Here is an 18,708-nt window from a genome sequence, read left to right on the forward strand (position 1 = left end):
ACGGTCCTTAAATGTCACGGACACAAGGGTATTCTTCATTCTACACTAAAATATTATCAGCAACCTTTTAAGTGTCTAATTGTGGCCACATTAATATGCATGTGGGAAATTTACATAACATTTAGGGGCGTATTTGAACAGTGCTTGCACTGTAGCTCTCTGGTCAACATGCCAAGATAATGAGAAATTAATGCATCAAAGTGAATTTGTATGTCAGAAGCTGAAGGTTAGGGGAGTAAATAATTAGGATAAACCAAAATAGCAAGAAACATACCATCATATGAAAGTACAATTTTAAAAAAGGACTGGAGCATTACACCCAGGAGAGCTCAAAAACCAACAGCATTAAGCCATGCAACAGTTTTATGCTTGAATGATCCTTAACTGAGAAGCCACAGAGCACTGCAGTGTTACTAAACATCAAATAAGAAAGAAATTAATATCAATCCAATATCTTCAGTTACATTATTTACATGACCAAATGTCACATTTTTCAACACTTTACAGGCATACAGTAAATGTGTAGTTCTAATACAAAGGCAGGTTTTGCCCTCAAACAAACTGTGTACCTCAAAGGTCAGTTCTCCACATTGCTAGCATGTCTGTGGCATGCTGGCCTTGCAAGATTTCACCACAATAATAACATTGGCAGCAAATTCACAAAATCACAGCCAAAACAATTAAGCAGCTGAAAAGCGTCCATTGCATAGCACTCTAATGAGGAATATGAAGACCATTGTTCTAGTGCTAGAAAAGAACATTTTGCTTCTTAAAGCAGTTCCTGTGCCTGACTGACCTTATACCAGATACTAGGAAAATTAGGTAAAAGCAATCCTTTTCTTTCAGTAAGTTTTGGATTAAGTAGGCTGCAGATAATACTGGCAAAGGCCCCTTTCTCTCTCAAGCGGTCACACTGCTGATTAGCATGCCTTTTCCCATTGTGACCCCAATGCCATTATTCTCAGAATAGACACACAGTGTCTGAATAAGTCAAATGTAAGACAAAAGGTTGAAATGACTAGAAGTTAGTGAAGTTAGTCTCCCCACTGTGGAATGAGTCTAAGACTTCAGCGGTCAAGGTTAAAGTATAGAACTTTAAAGTTTTTCTCATCAAAATATCGTTTAGTTTCTGCGTATAACTACTATGGCCAATACTTATGTCCATGTGACCTTAATTTATGCAATGTAACTTAAATTTAAAGCAACTTTTGCAAGTCTTTTAAAAACTGTTCACCATTAACAAGGCCACACTGCAATACAAGTGAGAGAGTATTTCTAGCATTTCTGCCTAGCTGAAAGACACAGGTTTGGGTTGAATATTGAGGCTAAATTAAAGATTTCTGCAGGACTTAAGTCAATTCTTGCTTGTAACATGGGGGTTTTAACACCTTATTGTAATGCGAGGGGTTGCTGGCTATTTCACAAATTACATTACTTACTTCCCCCTGCGTCTCTGTTGCCCAAAGCTAACAATATGTCTGCATCATATTTTAAGGTAAATAACTAGGGTTGGGTTGATAGAAGATGCCATCACCCATCATTGATAACTAACAGACATCATGATATTGAGCCAGCATCATGACGCAACACTCCCCCTCCCCCACCCACCAACCGTTAGCTTGACTAACTAGAGCTGCACTCACTGAGCTGCCTCAGGCTATAGCAAGTCGGTACACCCAGTTGGTCCGTCATAGCCTAGCAACTATAACTATGCCTGGGATACATCTAAAAAAAACTTGCCATAATATGCCATAATATATTCATAAATCTGAAAGCTTGCCCAATTTTCCTAGGAGACTGGGGGAAGCTCATTTCTAATCTGAAGATCTTACTCACTGAAGATCTTACATTAATCTTACTCATTTCTAATCTGAAGGGGAAAAAAATTATGTGTAGGATCTCAAATGTTCCAGAAGAACCATTAAATTGTCATTGAAGCTAGCAGGCGAGCAGCCAGCCACAGCTGGATTAGCAAGCCAACATGGGAATCCCTGAATACCTGGGCGTATTTCACACCCTGCATAGAACCTTTCACACTTCTGCATAGAAGAAAAGTGTTCCTTTTCACAGCAGTGTCTAATGTACAGATCTGTTTTTTAACCAGTTTTTCAATACTGTTCCTTGTATTTTCACCATGGTAGCTAACTATATTATTGTCAAGACAGCAGGGTTAGCTTAGTGATATTTAGGGTTTGAATGTCTGCTGTGGTATCAACCTGGGCATTTTTAGTGTCCGTAACAGGCATATAAGTAATGTCTTATAAGAGAATATAACATGTAAAAATGTTAGTGTAAATCTGTCAGGAATAAACAGTGCTGTTTAACCAGCATTTTGTTATCAACATTTAATAGACACAGATTTCAAAGCTAAAAACAGGCTTTTTCAAGAAGCCAATATGAAGCCACAGTTTCTGGCTTCAAAAAGGCTGCAGGGGCTCTGTGCTATGTATGCTTGTAGCATTGCTGTTCTTGACAATTTTATCTTCACTCAGCTGAAAGCCACAAGACACTTTGTCCCAGAACACCTCAGAGACAATTACTGGGATAAAACAATACACTAAGAATAAGCACATATTCACTGACTTCACTATGAAACATAAGATGGATACAGAGGAAAGACAGAGGAAAAAAGTAAAGAGAGACCTGGTGAGTAGGGAAGGATGGGCTGTGAAAGGGCCCAACATGTGAATAGACCCCAACCCCTGCCAAAGTCATCGCCCATCACGATGCTTCCTAGTAGATATCACCCAACCCTATAAGTAACAACAACCTACAAAAGAAAGTAAAAAATTATTGTATTTGAGTATGATGACAATAATACAGCAACAAATGTCTTAACTCTCAGTGCCACACAGGTCTGCATCTCTCTTGGTGCCCTGATATATCAACCTGACCATCTATTGTTGTATGCTTTCAGTGAGTGTTAGTGACCAACCTTCTCCCGAAGTTTATGTGGTGTTCTGCACTACATTCTGACCAATTGAGCATGTTCAGTCAGTGCTGCACAAGGAGAGAAACTATAGAAAGAAAAGCAAGCAAACAGCGCTCAAGGACACAGCATGAACAGCCTTGGTTTCACCACCAGTGCAGATACCAAACTTTTATCACTAGAGACTGGGCTTTTTAATGATTTCTGCCATTGGAATGTCTGAATTTTGTCTTTGCATTTTTTCCACAGGAGATATGAGGCTACAGTGAGCTGACCATGCGATCATCAGATTGGTGGGTTTGATTACATTATTTCCCAAAAAACCCAGGTCAGGTTCAAATATTACATTTCTCATAGCCCATCACCTTTATTTATTTTGGCCTATATTTAGGCCTACTTCTGCCTTAGTTTTTCTTCTGCCGTCCTTTAATCATTTTAATCAATATTTATTCTGGAACTTGTGGGAGCGATGTCCACTGAAGTTCACATGGCCAACATGAGAACAGTGTATGTAGCTTATGTAATATATATCCAGACTAAAAGCAGTGTTTGAAAAGACTGATTGATGAGTGGAAGCAACAATGTGCAGTTTAAACTATATTTTGGATAGTGGATATTGTTATTATTATTATTATTATTATTATTACTATTATTATTATTATTATTAACTACTGACCTGAAGATAGCCAACATTGCTACAAGCAAACTTATGTACTATCATTAGTAATGTGGAGATTTTTATGGTCTTCTGTTGGTCAGATTGAGGTCAGGTTCTGACAGAACTTTGTGGAGCTATATTCAGATTCAGACTGAAATATGAGACCCAATTAAAGCTCTAAGCTCTATGCCACTCTTCTGAGCTAATTCCTACCTCTGATGGAACCAAATGAGCAATGCTGAATGATCAAGGGACAGGAGCGGTGTTAGTACAGAAAAAGAACATATTCAGCCAATTTCCTTACCTATGAGGATTTTAATGTGCTAACAACAGTCTGCTTCCCTACCCAAATAAGCAAAGGAACAGTCACATACTTTTGCATTCGCATTGGATCACTTTTCACTTGAAGTCAAACAGTGGAGTCATTTACTGTGCTCTCAGTTCCTTTTTTAATGGTTCCAACAAAGTTTGGATCTGGCACAGCAGATCTGGTGCCATAAATACAACAAAACACTACATCCATGTTGATGCCAGAGGAAAGATTTTTTTAGCATCTCTTTTAGGAGATCTCTCTGTGGTTCTTTCAAGATGTCATCAAGGACAGAGCAATGCCGGGAATGTTTTACAGTTTGATTAGGCATGTGCAGGTCTGACTTTTTCTCTCTTAATACAGTTTCCAAAACAACAGCTTTTGTCCTAAATTGATTTCCAATCTGATATTTTTTCTACTTCAAATTAACCTCTGTATATAATGTGCTGTTATTATTAAAGAGTTCACTCGAAAATATGCTATATCCAATGTTAAAAATTTTTGTAATTAAGAATTAAGAGGCTCACTGCACCAGGGTATATTTTTGAGACTTCTCAAAATCACTCAGATGTCTGGCAGTTTTGAACTTGTAACTTAATGAAAATGTAGAAGTGTGAAATATTTGCCTGTAATGTGGTCATTCATAACCATCAGCTGTACAGCATTCAGCTCCATCAACAACAAAAAGTGAAAATTTTGTTTGTCTCTCATTTTGGAATTTTACCAGAGCACATTTTTTTCATCTGTATTTCTAAAAGGAATATCAAAGACAAAGCCAAAGAAATCAGTTTCTCTTTTCCTTTTCCAAATTTTGCAGCAAATAGGCATTTTCCTCTACATTAGCACTTTTCATTGGGTATCTCCATATACATGACCATGTGAGGTTTACTTTAGGCTCAAATGGAGCAAGAGTGCAGTGGAGTTGCATGTGTTAATGTTGGTCTGACTGTTTATTGAGTCAGCAGGCCTCCAGGGAGGTAAGAGAATTGCAAGAGGAAGGCAACAGAGAGGGTGGTGGTGTATAAGAGGATAGGCATGTATGAAGAAGAGGGGGTGTGTGAGGAGAGTGTGATCTTTAAAAGCCCTCAGAGGGTTGAAAGCTTAGGGTTCTGATCAATAGCTTCCATGGGCAAATCATTTACAGGAACTAGTGTATATATCAGATGGTCACAAAGAATATAAAAAGTGTATGTCTATGTGCCTGTCTGAGTGCCTGTTACTTTTGTGGTAGAATTGGATGCCCACTAGAGTACTTATCCAGGCCTGGGCACCTGTGCCTTTACCCTGACCCAGTGAGCGTTCTTCAAACAAGCATGACCACAGAGCAACCTCACTGCTCCAGGGAAAGTGCTGACTACATGTGCCCTACCTCTCCCTTACACACACCCCACACACCTCAGTTTCACAGGTAATAAGTGTTACTAGGTTAAAGTAAGTCATACTCAAGCAAAACTTTTGGTTATAGCCAATTAAATCTGATTTCTGTTTAAACAAAACAGTATTATGTACAAGGAAGTCATTTCTGCCTTCACATTCTTAATGGGCCCATATCATTTTATCAAATTTTCCTTACTTTTTTGTAATAAAAGAGTTTGATGTGGAATGTAAACATGCTCTTACATGCCATACATGACTGGGATGGAAAAGTAAATTATTTGCTTTTGCGGGGTTAAAAAAAATACCACATGAACATATAGTACATCGGCCTATTTAGCCTAGAGGAGGTTAACCTGTCAAGTCACATTTAAGTGATGAGGAGTATTCCAGCCTTTGAATGAGGCACATTTCAGAGGGCAGTCAATATAATCTCATTTTATCTACTAAAACTGCCTGATCCAGCTAAGGTCGCAGTTGCAATAGGGAAAGCAAAGAAGCCAAGAGGACTGTCCTCGGCAACTTCCTCTAGCTCAATTTGGGAGATCCCATGCCAATCCCAGGTCAACTTTGAGATATAAATCTTCCAGCAAGTCCTTGGCGGACCTCGGGGTCTTGTCCCAGTTGGCTGTGACTGGTAAAATACCAGTGGGATGTGACCAGGGGGCATCCTAATCAGATGCCTGAAATTGGCTTCTCTCAATGTGGAGGAGTATTCTACCCTATCAAATAGAATGTAGCCTGCCACCCTACAAAGAAAGCCATTCAGCCATTTGTATCCGTGATCTTGTTCTTTCGGTCATTAGCCAAAGCTCTTGACCATAGGCGAGGGTGACAAACAAAGAGCTTTGCTTTATGGCTCAGCTCTCTTCACCACTACAGTCCAGTACAGTGACTGCATTACTGCTGCTGGCTTTCCCAGCCTGTGGTCAATCTCACGTTTCCTCTTCCCATCACTTGTGAACAACTTCTTTGCTTGCGGCAAGTCCTCTACCCTTACCTGGAGTGGGCATGCCATCCTTTTAAAGGTGAGGACTTTGAACTCAGATTTGGTGGTGCTGATTCACATACCAACTGTTTCACACTCAGCTGCAAATCACTCCAAGGCATGCTGGAGACATTCATGCAGTGGACCCAAAAGGACAGCAGAGATGACATCTTCCACCCTTCACACATAAGGCCCTCCTGATGTCGGCAATGTCTTGACACTCTGTCCATGAGTATCATGAGCAGGAGTGGGAAAAATGGTACAAAACCCACATCAATCGAGCTTGACTTAATGTCAATTACATGGACACAAAATTCACTCTGGGCAGAGATCAAAGATCACTTCATACTCCTGGAGAACCTCCCACCAAATATATCAGGGAACATGGTCATAAGTTTTCTCCAAGTCCACATAAGCCATGTAGACTGGGTTGACAAACTCCCATGCCATCTCAACAATCCACATAAGGATGAAAAGGTGGTCAATTGTTCCAGCTCTTCACTGGGCCAGGATAGAATCTGCATTTTTCCTCCTCAATAGGTTTGATAGTTGGAGTCTCCTTTCCAGCACTTTGGCATAAACTTTCACAGGGAGGCTAAGCAGTGTGTTACCCAGTAATTTGCATACACTCTCTGAATATAGGGACCAACCACCCCAGTCTGCCAGTCCAAGCAAGGAAATGTTGCCACGGTGCATGTGACATGGTGTATCAGCCATGACAGACCTACAAAATCCAGAGCCTTAAGCATTTCCAGCTGAACCTTATGCACCCCTGGTGCCTTGCCACCAAGGAGGTTGCCAACTACCTCAGTGACCTCCACCAAGAAAATGGAGTCTGACCCTCAGATGCCTCTGGCAATGAACCCTGTGAGGGAGGTATATCTCTCAAGTTTCCTCAAAATGCTACTTCCACTGACCCTTTTTGCCCATTGTTACCTATCTGCTGAGTCGGTAGTCCTCTGGGCCAAACAGTCCCTAAAGTCCTCCTCCTTCAGCTCGAGGGCCTCCCTCACCATGGTATACACAAGGAGTTTCTTGGGTTGCCACCTGACAAGCTGCAGCAAGCTTTTGGTCACATCTACACGTGGTGGCTTCCACAATGGGACAGGATCCATTCAGACTCCATGCCCCCTTACCGCAACATGAGCACTGAAATCTCCCAGCAAGACTAAGGATTCTGTAGACAGGGCCCTTTCCGGAAACCCACCCACTCACTCCAAGAAGGCCAAATACTCCAAACCGTTGTTTGGTGTATAAGCACACAAAACAGTCAGTTTTCCTCTCAATTTGGTTTGCAATGAGGCCCACAAAGCCTACTCTGTTGCTTTTTCAGGCTGAGCCTGACTGGGTCATGTGGGCTGCCTTGCTGAGGAACACAACCCCCAGGCTTGGCTTCAGGGGTAGGTCCTGGTAGCAGAAACAGAAATTTTGAACATATTTATAATATTATATTGCAGTGGAAAAAAATGTTAAAATCAAAACAATGCAAAAATATCCATGCAAATAATTTCCTTACATTTTTTACATAGGCTGAACAGTTCTTTTTTGTTTGATGAGGTTCTCTTTATGCTAATCAAGATGGGGCAGGCTTTTCTGTCCTTGACACATTTCAATATGTTGATGTGTACCATGACTTTAACTAATGCATTCATACCACTCCTATTTTATCACATATTACCTGACAACTGATATTCCACCTGCCATTAATAGTTCTACATACTACACAGGCTTTTCTTTCAATGTTCTTTGAAGGTAGCAAACACTTCCCTTGATAACAGTCAGTACGCAAACTCTAAAACAACAGGCTACACTAGAGAGCAGACAAGCCTTTCAACACACATCTCAAACCTCTGGAAGCTTTGTTGAGAGATTGCTTTATTGACTGAGAGTAAACTAAATATGATGCAAGCTGTATGTAAGCAGGTCTTCTGGGGGAAAGCTTCTTCAGCAGGCTTTGAAATGGGTTCAAAACATCTCACCTGGTTGCATGTCCTACTAAGCAGCTTCAAACAAAAGTGATAATACCTTTTAACATGAAGGGCACATCTAACCCTTTCCAAATGTCATTTCTAGTGCACAGCTGGAGAAAAAACTTCCGGTCTTGCAGTTGAACTTTTAATCTTCTAAGGCTGTAGCGTAGAATAGCCAATTAAAAAAAAGAACGTTGAAAAATAATTTAGAAGACAAAAAAGGTTGTCTGAGTTTGCCAGCAGGCTGAATTTTTTAATGCTAAGCAGTTGCTTGCGATGCCAGCAACTCACACCTCTGTTAGCTTTGCCAACAAAACATCATACATTAAAGGCTTGCATAAATGCATAGTCAGGCACACATACATTCCAGAGTAGACATTCATATTCAATCTATATTAGGGGAAACCAGTATACTGTGATATCAAATAGACACGGTAACTTTATCGTGGACACTTTAAAATACTGTCACTGCAATTTGTTGAAAAAAAGTTGCATTTTCATCTGAGATTTTTAGCTGCTCAGAGCAACTCTGCTTTCACACACCCCCAATACACTTTCACGCTCTGATCACATGATACGGTCCTCTCCTCTAAGAGGATGCAAGTAAACAATCCCAGTGTGTGCAGTCATTGCAATGCAGAGGGAGGAGAGGTCCCCAAACATTCCCCTTTAAAAAGTGAAAACTCATCCAGCCCATTCAACTTGGAGGAGGAAAAAGATGAATAAATACATTTACATATGCAGTGGAAAAGTCTGTGTTTGCTGTGGTCCAAAACCATAGCAAACATCCCATTACTGTCCAAAAATAAACAAATATGCATCTCCCTGTTTGTTGATTTTTTATTTTCTACATCATTTAAACACAGCAGCTGTCATTTATGTTGTCTGAAAAATAATGATTAATTGACAGAAACGATCCAAAATTACTTGCAATAATATATCTTCACATTAGCTTATATCAAAAGAAAAAAATTACCTTATACTAAAAATTATATATATAATACATGTTTTTCTTTGGAAAGCGACAACACCCTGCATAGCAATGCATTTTTGTTTAACTAATCTAAGACTAATCCAGTCATATTTAGAGACCTCAAGTTGAAATGTTTACTGAAAGATTCACTGTATAACTGGGTAGCATATAGGGTAAACATTACCTGATTGTCTGTTTAAACCTTCTAATGTCTGTTGGAGCTCTGTAGTATTAAACTGTTAGCTGGATGCCAATTTAAATAGGGAAAAGGCGTTATACTAGTAGAAATTAGCACAGCATCTGTGGATAATCAATTGACTCTTATAAAATACAGGCTCCATATTCAGCATGGCTGACACACATTTACGAATATATGACCAAAATATATTAAAAGGTTTAAGAAATTACTATATTATGTGTTCAGATATTTCACAGCTCTCAGAAAGAGATGCACTGCTCTATGGCTCCAGTCTGTAAAGGTCTATGACAATTATGCAAAAAGCGAGAATAAAAAAAAAATTGGAGCTTTAGTTTTTTGTTTTTTTTTTTATTATTATTTTGTCTATAGCCACTGTGCTGCTATTTAAAATTGCTATACAAAATATAGTTTGTTTAGTTTTTAAATATTATACTATTATTGTGATTTTTTTTCACTGGATGAAAGCCTGAAGAGAAGTGACTCGAGTCCAGAGACAAGAAGATGTGATAACATTGCAGAGAAGGCAGATAACTTTGAACATTTTGGAGATTTGCATGGGAAAAATCTGGTCTCGTGCCATGTTCCCCTCAGTCTGCCCACCTTAAGCATGACTATATCCAGCAGCCCTAATTCCACTCCAACAGCTCCAAAATCCCTGTCCGACCCCAAACAAACCCTGCATGAAATCTAACATGGGGATAAGAGAGGCAGCAGAGGCACAATCCTCATGATTAATAACGAACCTGTCCACATTCATGTCTCCAGTTCTAACCCCTATCAAAACCAAATCTCTCTCTCTCTCTCTCTCTCTCTCTCTCTCACACACACACACACACACACACACACACACAAATGCCAGCTTAATGGTGCAAAGGGAAGTTGACAAGGCTGACTTTACAGCTGACTTTAAAGTGAGTTTTAAGAATCTCTCTCAGTGACTACTTTCATTAAAGCCATCTCTCTGGTGGATTATTTGGGCACACAGTGTCTAAACGACCTCAAAGCTGGTGAAGATTTACTATGATCTTCACTGGTGCCTCCATGCACAGTCCTAATAAATGACTGTGGCATGAGTGACTGATTTGTACATGGCCAGCCTTCTCTTGTTGTAGTGGTGCACATGATGCAAACTGAGAAAGAAATGTATGTCACTTCAGTGGTATGAGTGGTGTTGACACTGTATAGCATTGCCTGCAATGTTTGCATCCAACTAAAACCCAGTTCCACAGAACTTGTATGACTCAGAAAGGGTGCAACAGTCTGTTGAGACATTGTCCCAGGAGGTGGCAGCTGGTGTGGCACACTAAGCCATCTTTGGGTAACAGTGCTCTGTAACAATTGCATAACAAGCTGTCTGCCTGATCAGTGCAGTCTGGTCAAAGAAAGTGGTCAGTCTGAGCAGCTACAACGTCCAATCAAACCTATAAAAAACTTTAACACAGTATTGGCTTTCATAGTACACTGTTAAAAATAAAGGTGCAACAAAAGGAGCAATGCCACAGATGACACTAATTTGGTTTGAAGAACCTTTTGATAGATGTGGAAAAAGTTGACAAGTAACAGTTGAAAACCTTGGGGTGAAGGGTTGGGGGTCAAGTAAGGGGAAGCCTCAAAAAACAAATAAATAGTACAATGAGAAAGTCTATACAAAATTTCAGTCAAGCTTGCACCGTCTGAATCTTGTTCAACTTTGCATTCATACCTTCAAGGGTCACAATTATATCAAGTGCAAAATTACAAAATCTCTGTCTATTAAAATTAGGAGTAAACTAAAACTGAATGATCATTTTTAGCATCTATAAAGCCAGAGAACAGCATTCTGCTTGGATGAAGTGTCAAATTTTGACTAGCATTCAGTAGAGAGGCAAGTTTGGGATATTGAGATTTAACACTCAGGGCAGCTTTAACAAAAGTCTGTAATAAATTCACATTCCCAGAACATATCGTTGCTGTTCAAAGCAAACCAAGTATTTCCAAAATGACAACTTTAACGCAAAAATGTTCTATATCTTTAATTGAGGAAAGTATGTAAAGAGATTTTATTCCAAGCAATTTTAGAGCACTTCTATTGGTCCATTTATCATTAAATTTCTATACAAAGTATGCTCAAATAAGAGCGGGAGATATTTGTTTGGTTGTGTTTTTACAGAAAGAGTATTGTGTTTTATACTGAATTAACTGATGAGTGACATTTTTAGAAGTAAGGTTAAGCCAGATGCTATTTGAGACAATAAGGCTCAAGCTCTATGTCCCATATATAGTGAACAAGTAAAGGTTTTTCGGATGTTATTAAATCATTATAAATATTAGAGTCTATTCTGTGAAAGTTTATTTTAGGTTTAGTTTAAGTTCAGCTCATCCCTCCAGCTGAAAATTTTTTCAGTGCTTCAAAACAAAGTCAAAATTTTTCTCAAAATAATTACTTAATGTTGAAACAAAAACCAACAACCACCACCAGCACCACCACTACTTACTAGGTTAAAATTGTGAAAACTATTTATTTTGACTCAACAGAAGGATACTTTTTTCTCTTAGCTGCTGAAAATGGGCATTTATATGAAATGCATGTGAGCCAAACACATGGTTATATTGTGTTGGTCGTATGTTAATTACAAAGTTGTGCCTTTGTTCGTTTGTATGGAAGTTCTAGGTAGATAATTCCCCAAAACAGGCTTCCCCTACTAAACTGTCTAGACACTGTCAGGAGACTGTCGATAGCTGGCGACTCTCTTAATATATGTGCTCCACAAAGTTTAGGGATCCCTTAAATCATAAAGTCCCTGTATCAATTAATAACCTTTCATAGAACAATACATTCAAGCCAAGGACCATTTGGAACCATTATTTTTAAGAGTGCGCATAAGGCAGAAATATGCAAATGAGCCCTTTAGTAACTGAGAAACATGTTAATTTTGTGTTGGGGCCATCCTGAACAACCTCAGCCCTTCCTGTTGAGTGCTCTGTGGGATGAAGCAAGACATTCACATGATCCAATAATAGTTCAAAAATAAAATAAAAAAAAACAGTTAAGTTTTAACTTTATTGCATTAAAGTGGTTTTAATACATTGCAAGAATCATCACTGAGTGATCTTCAACACCTAAATCTCAGTCTTCTCCTAAGATCCCTTTATGAATTCGGTCATAACCTCAGCATTCTGTTGCAGTCGGGCCAAGTCTCACAGCAGTTCAATTTTTAATGTGACTTCTTCTCATCTGTGAGTAACGTGGGTTGGCTGACACCTTGGCACCCCAATCTGCTCTACTGGAGAGAGTGAGCCTCTGTGCTCCTCTGCTCCTACTGCACACAGAGCCAGCAGCAGCAGCGGCTCGTGCCTCCTCAAGCTCGTCTCGACCTTTCAGTGCTCACTCAGCCCTAATGGACCAGTCCCTAAAGCCCTGCGGCCACAGCTCCACATGCCTCCTGATTACAAAAACAACCAACGACCTATACAGCCCACCACCCTTCCCCTTCATTAATGAAGTCTTTTAATCAATAAGTCATCTGCGTCTGATAATTAGGTACAAAGCTTTGTTTCCATGCTGCCACCTAGTGTGGCATTCATTCTGCTTCATCTCATTAGAGGAACATTTACAGTGGGTGGCTGAGTGACTTTACACACTGATAGTATAGTTTTTGGAGCGTACTAAAAATAGAATTAAAGGGGCATCTGTGAAATACCATAAGTTGTGAATACTCTTAAATGTTATATGTATATCTACCATCTTTATCCCCCAAAGTTAAACAGGCCCTTTCAATTACTGTGCATTCAAGACTGATGTGTCAAGCTCTGTTTTGATTGGCTGTCCTGTATTGTGACTCATTCAAAAAGCACTCCGCTGAAACATTCCTTAGAACTTTAATATGAATCGGCGGGGCCAACTGCTGCAGTCTGAATAGGTGTATATATGTAAATAAGTTGGTTCTTGTGACATCACAGAAACAAAGAATTCAAAGCTGGCTGTTTTTGTTGCTTAGTTCCCATATATACATTGTTTGAACTGTATAGTGAATGGTAGGTTTTGAAACCTAATGTTTCTATTTAACTTCAAACTCCTTCATTTCAAAAAAGGAACAGAAATTCAGTTTTCCATTTGAATAAGTCAATAATGAGGTTAATTCTAACATCTAAATTATACTATCTCTTCTAGGAAATTGTGAAAAAAAGTAAAATCCACTAGTAAAGCCACGAACAAATTAAGAATAACAAACATACGGCTAATTACAGCTTACCATTATTGTTTTTCCAATAATATGTAGGTAGCTAACAGACAAAATTCTTGAATGTGGATCAGCAGTATAATTAGCTACAATATCTATGACTATGTAGCTTAGAAGCCTCATCATTAGGATGCTCAATCTTATCAATGCGCATTGTAGAAATGGGTGATATCAGCTGTTTAAACACCCAAGGTTGCAATCAATGGTGGGACAAGGGTCAGCAGGCACTGAGGGCTCAAGCCCTTAACCCCTGATGTCAAACCAATTACCTTTTACTCTGACAACCTCTATGGTTGTTAAAATCCAAAAATTCTGTTAAAGCTGCATCATACTTTGCCAATATCCTCTATGTCTAATTAGAAACTGATGCGTTCTAATGCATAAATTATCGCTTTTGAACTGACATACTGACCACCCTAAACATTCCAAAAAGTTTTCAGACTCTCTTTACTCAAGCTGAAGAAAAGGAAGGCTGATTTAAAATGTTAAAAAGCATACACAGAACTCTCTCTTTCATTTGGCTCTTTAGAGTGTCCATCACTCTCCTGCTTTCCTCTTTAATTTCCTTTCTGCCTCCACTTGTCATCTGTCTCAGGTTTCTGTCTCTCTCTTTGCTCTCCCTATCTCTGTTTCACTTGCTTGTCCAAATTCTTGTCCTGGTAAAACAGTGACAGTAAATATCAGCTCTTGCCAGTACATGATGTACTGTATTGACAGCCATCAGGGAAAAGATCGTGGGCCTCCTTTTGGACAGACTAGTCCAATTGGGAATATTAAAACAATGTATGTGTATTGTGTACTAATATGTAGTATTGTATGTAATGTTGTATGCACAAATTACCAACCTTATCAATGCTTTTGTTTACAGTCCAAGTTCTAGATATTAATCAGTTAAGAAGTGTAGTACAATCCCCAATACACTAGCCAATTATTTTGGGTTCCAAGTTCCAAGATAGCTGAATTACACTGAAATGGCCAACAGGTTCTAGCTATTAACTGGCCAAGTATAAAGTTCAAATCTCAAAGAACCATGTAATTTTAGGATGCAATGCTAAGTTAAAAAAACAGAGTTTATCTTAGTTTCACTGTAAGGCCATGAGTTTAAGCATGAAAGTAAATCAGAAAAATCTCGTAATACCAGGTAGGATAAAACAAATGTAAAATTAAGCAATGGTTCTTGCTACAGTTGTACTGGTAAAATAGGATTTGTCAGGCTTTCTCGACAGTACGGTCATAATGTTCTATTGGAAGCATCAAAAGACTTGAATTAAACTATCCACCCTCTCAAACCAATGTAAAGGAATTGGAGCAACAAATTTTACTATAGTTTCTTATTATACCAATTACTTTACATACAACATTGGACAAGTGACACAAACCAACCATAGTCAGACATCAAAGATTGATTCATTTGAGAAATGGACATTAACAGCATTCTCTTATCGACAAAATGATAAAAACACAATACAACACATTAAGTACCACCCTAATTACTTCACCACAGCTAACATCAGACTGGTGTTAACTAACAAGCTATTTATCAATGTTACATTATGCAGCTATAGTTCTATTAGTATAAATACAGCCATCATTCTGTGGTTGCACATACTTAAAACAGCATTTTGCTTAGGGCTTTATATATTTTCTTTCATTTTCAGTAATGTTATTGATGCATGTTGCTACACTACCAACCTGAGCACTGAGGGTGGGTGAGGAGAAATGGTACGTCCAAGGAGTGGAAGGATGTAAATGATAACATGTAGTGAAAAATGAAAAGGAACTCTGAAGAATTTTATTGAACGAAAAGGACATGCATTAAACCGATAAACCAAGGTGAAAAAAGATTTGGAGCTTTGCTAGAAACATTCACGGCTTAAGCTCACTTAAGCCCACCTCCAGCACCACCCATGCTCCCAGCTGCAGGCTTTTTACCTCCCAGCTCTACACATTTTAGCAGCTTGTGCAATATAGTCGTCCTCCTTTTCATTCAACTTTAGTTTGAAGTATCATGAGAATATTGAATCTTGAACCAAGTGCTGTGAAAAAATTGAATCACATGCTTGGTGTATTGTTATGCTTCAAGTCTTATTGGTTTACTGACCTGCTGAGCAGCTCTGCTAAATTGGACAACACGTATTGGACAGCATGCATGCCTTGAAAAACTACTATGTTTCAGTTTTAAGGCAAACATTTCAGCAAGGAAGTCAATCTTCTTATGTAGATTTTATTAGCTGCATCTGCAACCGTCTCCATGCCTTCTTGCCTTCTTCAGACTCTCATAGACTACTCAGAGCAGAGGGAAGAGCCACATTAGTAACATTTCTTTAAGTACTTGGCAGGAGTGCTCTTCTCTTGGATATCCATGGCAGAGTCAGTCTTTGTCTCCTGGAATATGCATTTGCCTCTACACCTGGTGTAGAGCTGTGATTACCTCTGATTGGTGGCAAGGGCATAAAATGACTTCAGTGATTATATCGTGAGCAGCTGAATCAAACCTGCACAAAGTTCACAGTGTGAGGTACCCTAGCCTGCAAAGGCCTGATGATGGAGAGTGAATTTCCTCCTGCTGTATATGAGTGCAACTGTTAGCTTGTAACTTCTCTTACAGAGGGCAAATGGATACCCAGCAGTAGTTTACACTGCTGTGAGAAAGTGGCATGGTTGTTCAAGCGCTTTACTGATATACACTTCATTAAGCAATTCTGGAGCCTCCTAATTCATCTGTCAAATGTAGAATACATGCAGCATTTTTGCTAAAATCAACCAGCAATTAGCAAAAGACAATAGCACAAACAAGAATATACACTGGTTAGGAAGTACTGAAGCACAACAGAATGTCCTCCAGTACCCTTTTGCGCCTGCTATCGCTCCTCCCTCTCCTTTCAAGCATCACACCAATCTCATGCTTAATTCATATTCTCCTGAAAAACAGCTCTGCTCTTACTCCCTGTCTCTGTCTGAATATTAAGTAGGATGTTTTCCAGAAAACAATTTCCTGAAGGACCGTAAATGAATCTGGAAAGCAGGGGAGCACTAGCTAGGGTCAGCAGGTGAAGCAAATGGCACAAAAATAATGTTTGTTAGCGTTACGGTTCAAAAAGGCCATTGATGTAAATCAAGCATAGGATACAAGTATACAAACTTTCATATGTAGCCTGTTCAAATTAAAGCAAACTTACTTTGCCATGACTTTGCAACTCCTTAAAAACTGGCCTCGACTCAAAAGCTTTTCCATTTGGTAGTACAATCTTGATTTATGAATGAGATGGGTGTGATGATTTATGGCCATATCCTTTTGCATGCAGACAGTACAGAGCAAATAAGATGATGCAGCAGAAAGTACCTAACAATTTTCTCAGAGAACTGCAAAGAAAGCTGGGGTCAACGATTTGAAGATATGTTGCAAAAGTCCTTTAAAGCAGAAAGAAAAAAAAAAGAATTAGGGACTGGGCATATTAAGGTGATACAAAGTTTATTTTGCATTAAGCAAATCTAGAGTGCTACTATTTGTTACTAGTACTACTTTGTAAGAAGAAGAAGAAAATGAAAACATTCTTCAAAAGTCAACGTTAAGTTTGATTTTATGTCAAATTACTTGTGGCACATTTTTTATATCCAAATATGTCTTTGGTGAAGATTGGATTTACAGACAATATGTTCATTTTATGTTCAACAGATATAACAGACATAAATTATTCTGTTAATTAACTGCTAATAAGGCAGACCAATCAGATGTAGAATTTTAACATGAAACTAAAATCATCTGTTTCATTCCTACTTTTATAGTTGTAATTAAGGTGCAAAATCTAAAGCTGGTGTGAGCCCACTTCAGGACATAGAAGTGTGGATGCTTTTTCAGCCATTAAGTCAAAACTGAGTTTAAAATGCACCAATAAAAATGCAAAAATAACAGAAAGAATATTTAAACACTGAGTGGCAACAAAGAATTACACTCTTGAAAAACAGTAAGCACTATATAGTTCTATATAGAACTGTGTCTTTAAAGAACAAGGTGTTGTATATACACAACCCCGTTTCCAAAAAAGTTGGGACTCCATGCAAAATGTAATTAAAAGCAGAATGCAGTGATGTGAAAATCATTTAAACCCTATATTTAATTGGAAATTGTACAAAAAAACATCAAAAGTTGAATTGTTTCTTGAAAAATATATGCCCATTGAATATGATGCCAGCAACTCACTGCAAAAAAGTTTGGACAACACATTGTACTTGTTTGAAAACTGTTGTTTTGAAACCAAGATGTTTTCCTATTCTTGCTTGATAAATGATTTCAGTTGCTCAACAATTCAGGGTCTCTTTTGTCATATTTTCACTTCATAATGTGCCAAATGTTTTCAGCGTGTGACAGATGTGGACTGCAGGCTGGACAGTTTAGCACCTAGAACCTTACTACAGAGCTATCCTGTTGTAATACAGGCAGAATGTGGTTTGGCATTGTTTTGCTGAAACAGGTAAGGTCATCTCTTAACAAGGCCTTTACTGACAGTGGTTTTCAGAAGAGTTCCAGAGCCCATGCAGTTATTTGCACTACAGAATTGTGTCGGTTTTTAATGCAGTGCTGCCTGAGGGCCCAAAGATCATAGCCAGCCAATATGTTTTTGGCCTCGTCCCTTGCATACAGAGATTTCTCTGAATCTTTTAATGATGTTATGTACAATACAATGAAACTATTCTTGGACTATTTGCCTGCACAGTGTTTCACAGAACAATGAACTCCTCTCCATCTTTACTTCCGAAAAACTCAGCCTCTCTGGGCCACACCCAGTCATAATACTGACCTGTTACAAATTAATCCAATGACCTAATTCATTTACCAGCATTTTGTTGCTCCTGTCCCAAATTTTTTTTAAATGTTGCTGGCATCAAATTTAAATGGGCATATGTTCTCATTGCACTTGTTTCAATTAACCATTTAGTTTAAATGATTTACACACATTGCATTCTGTTTTTATTTACTTTTGGAACAGCATCCTAACATTTCTGGAAACAGGTTTGTAGAATCTTTTTGAAGATAGAACCCTTTTTGGTGCTATATAGAACTAATTGCTACAATATTAAGCAATAGA

Source organism: Pygocentrus nattereri, chromosome 5, assembly GCF_015220715.1.
Source record: "Pygocentrus nattereri isolate fPygNat1 chromosome 5, fPygNat1.pri, whole genome shotgun sequence".
Lineage (NCBI taxonomy): Eukaryota > Metazoa > Chordata > Actinopteri > Characiformes > Serrasalmidae > Pygocentrus > Pygocentrus nattereri.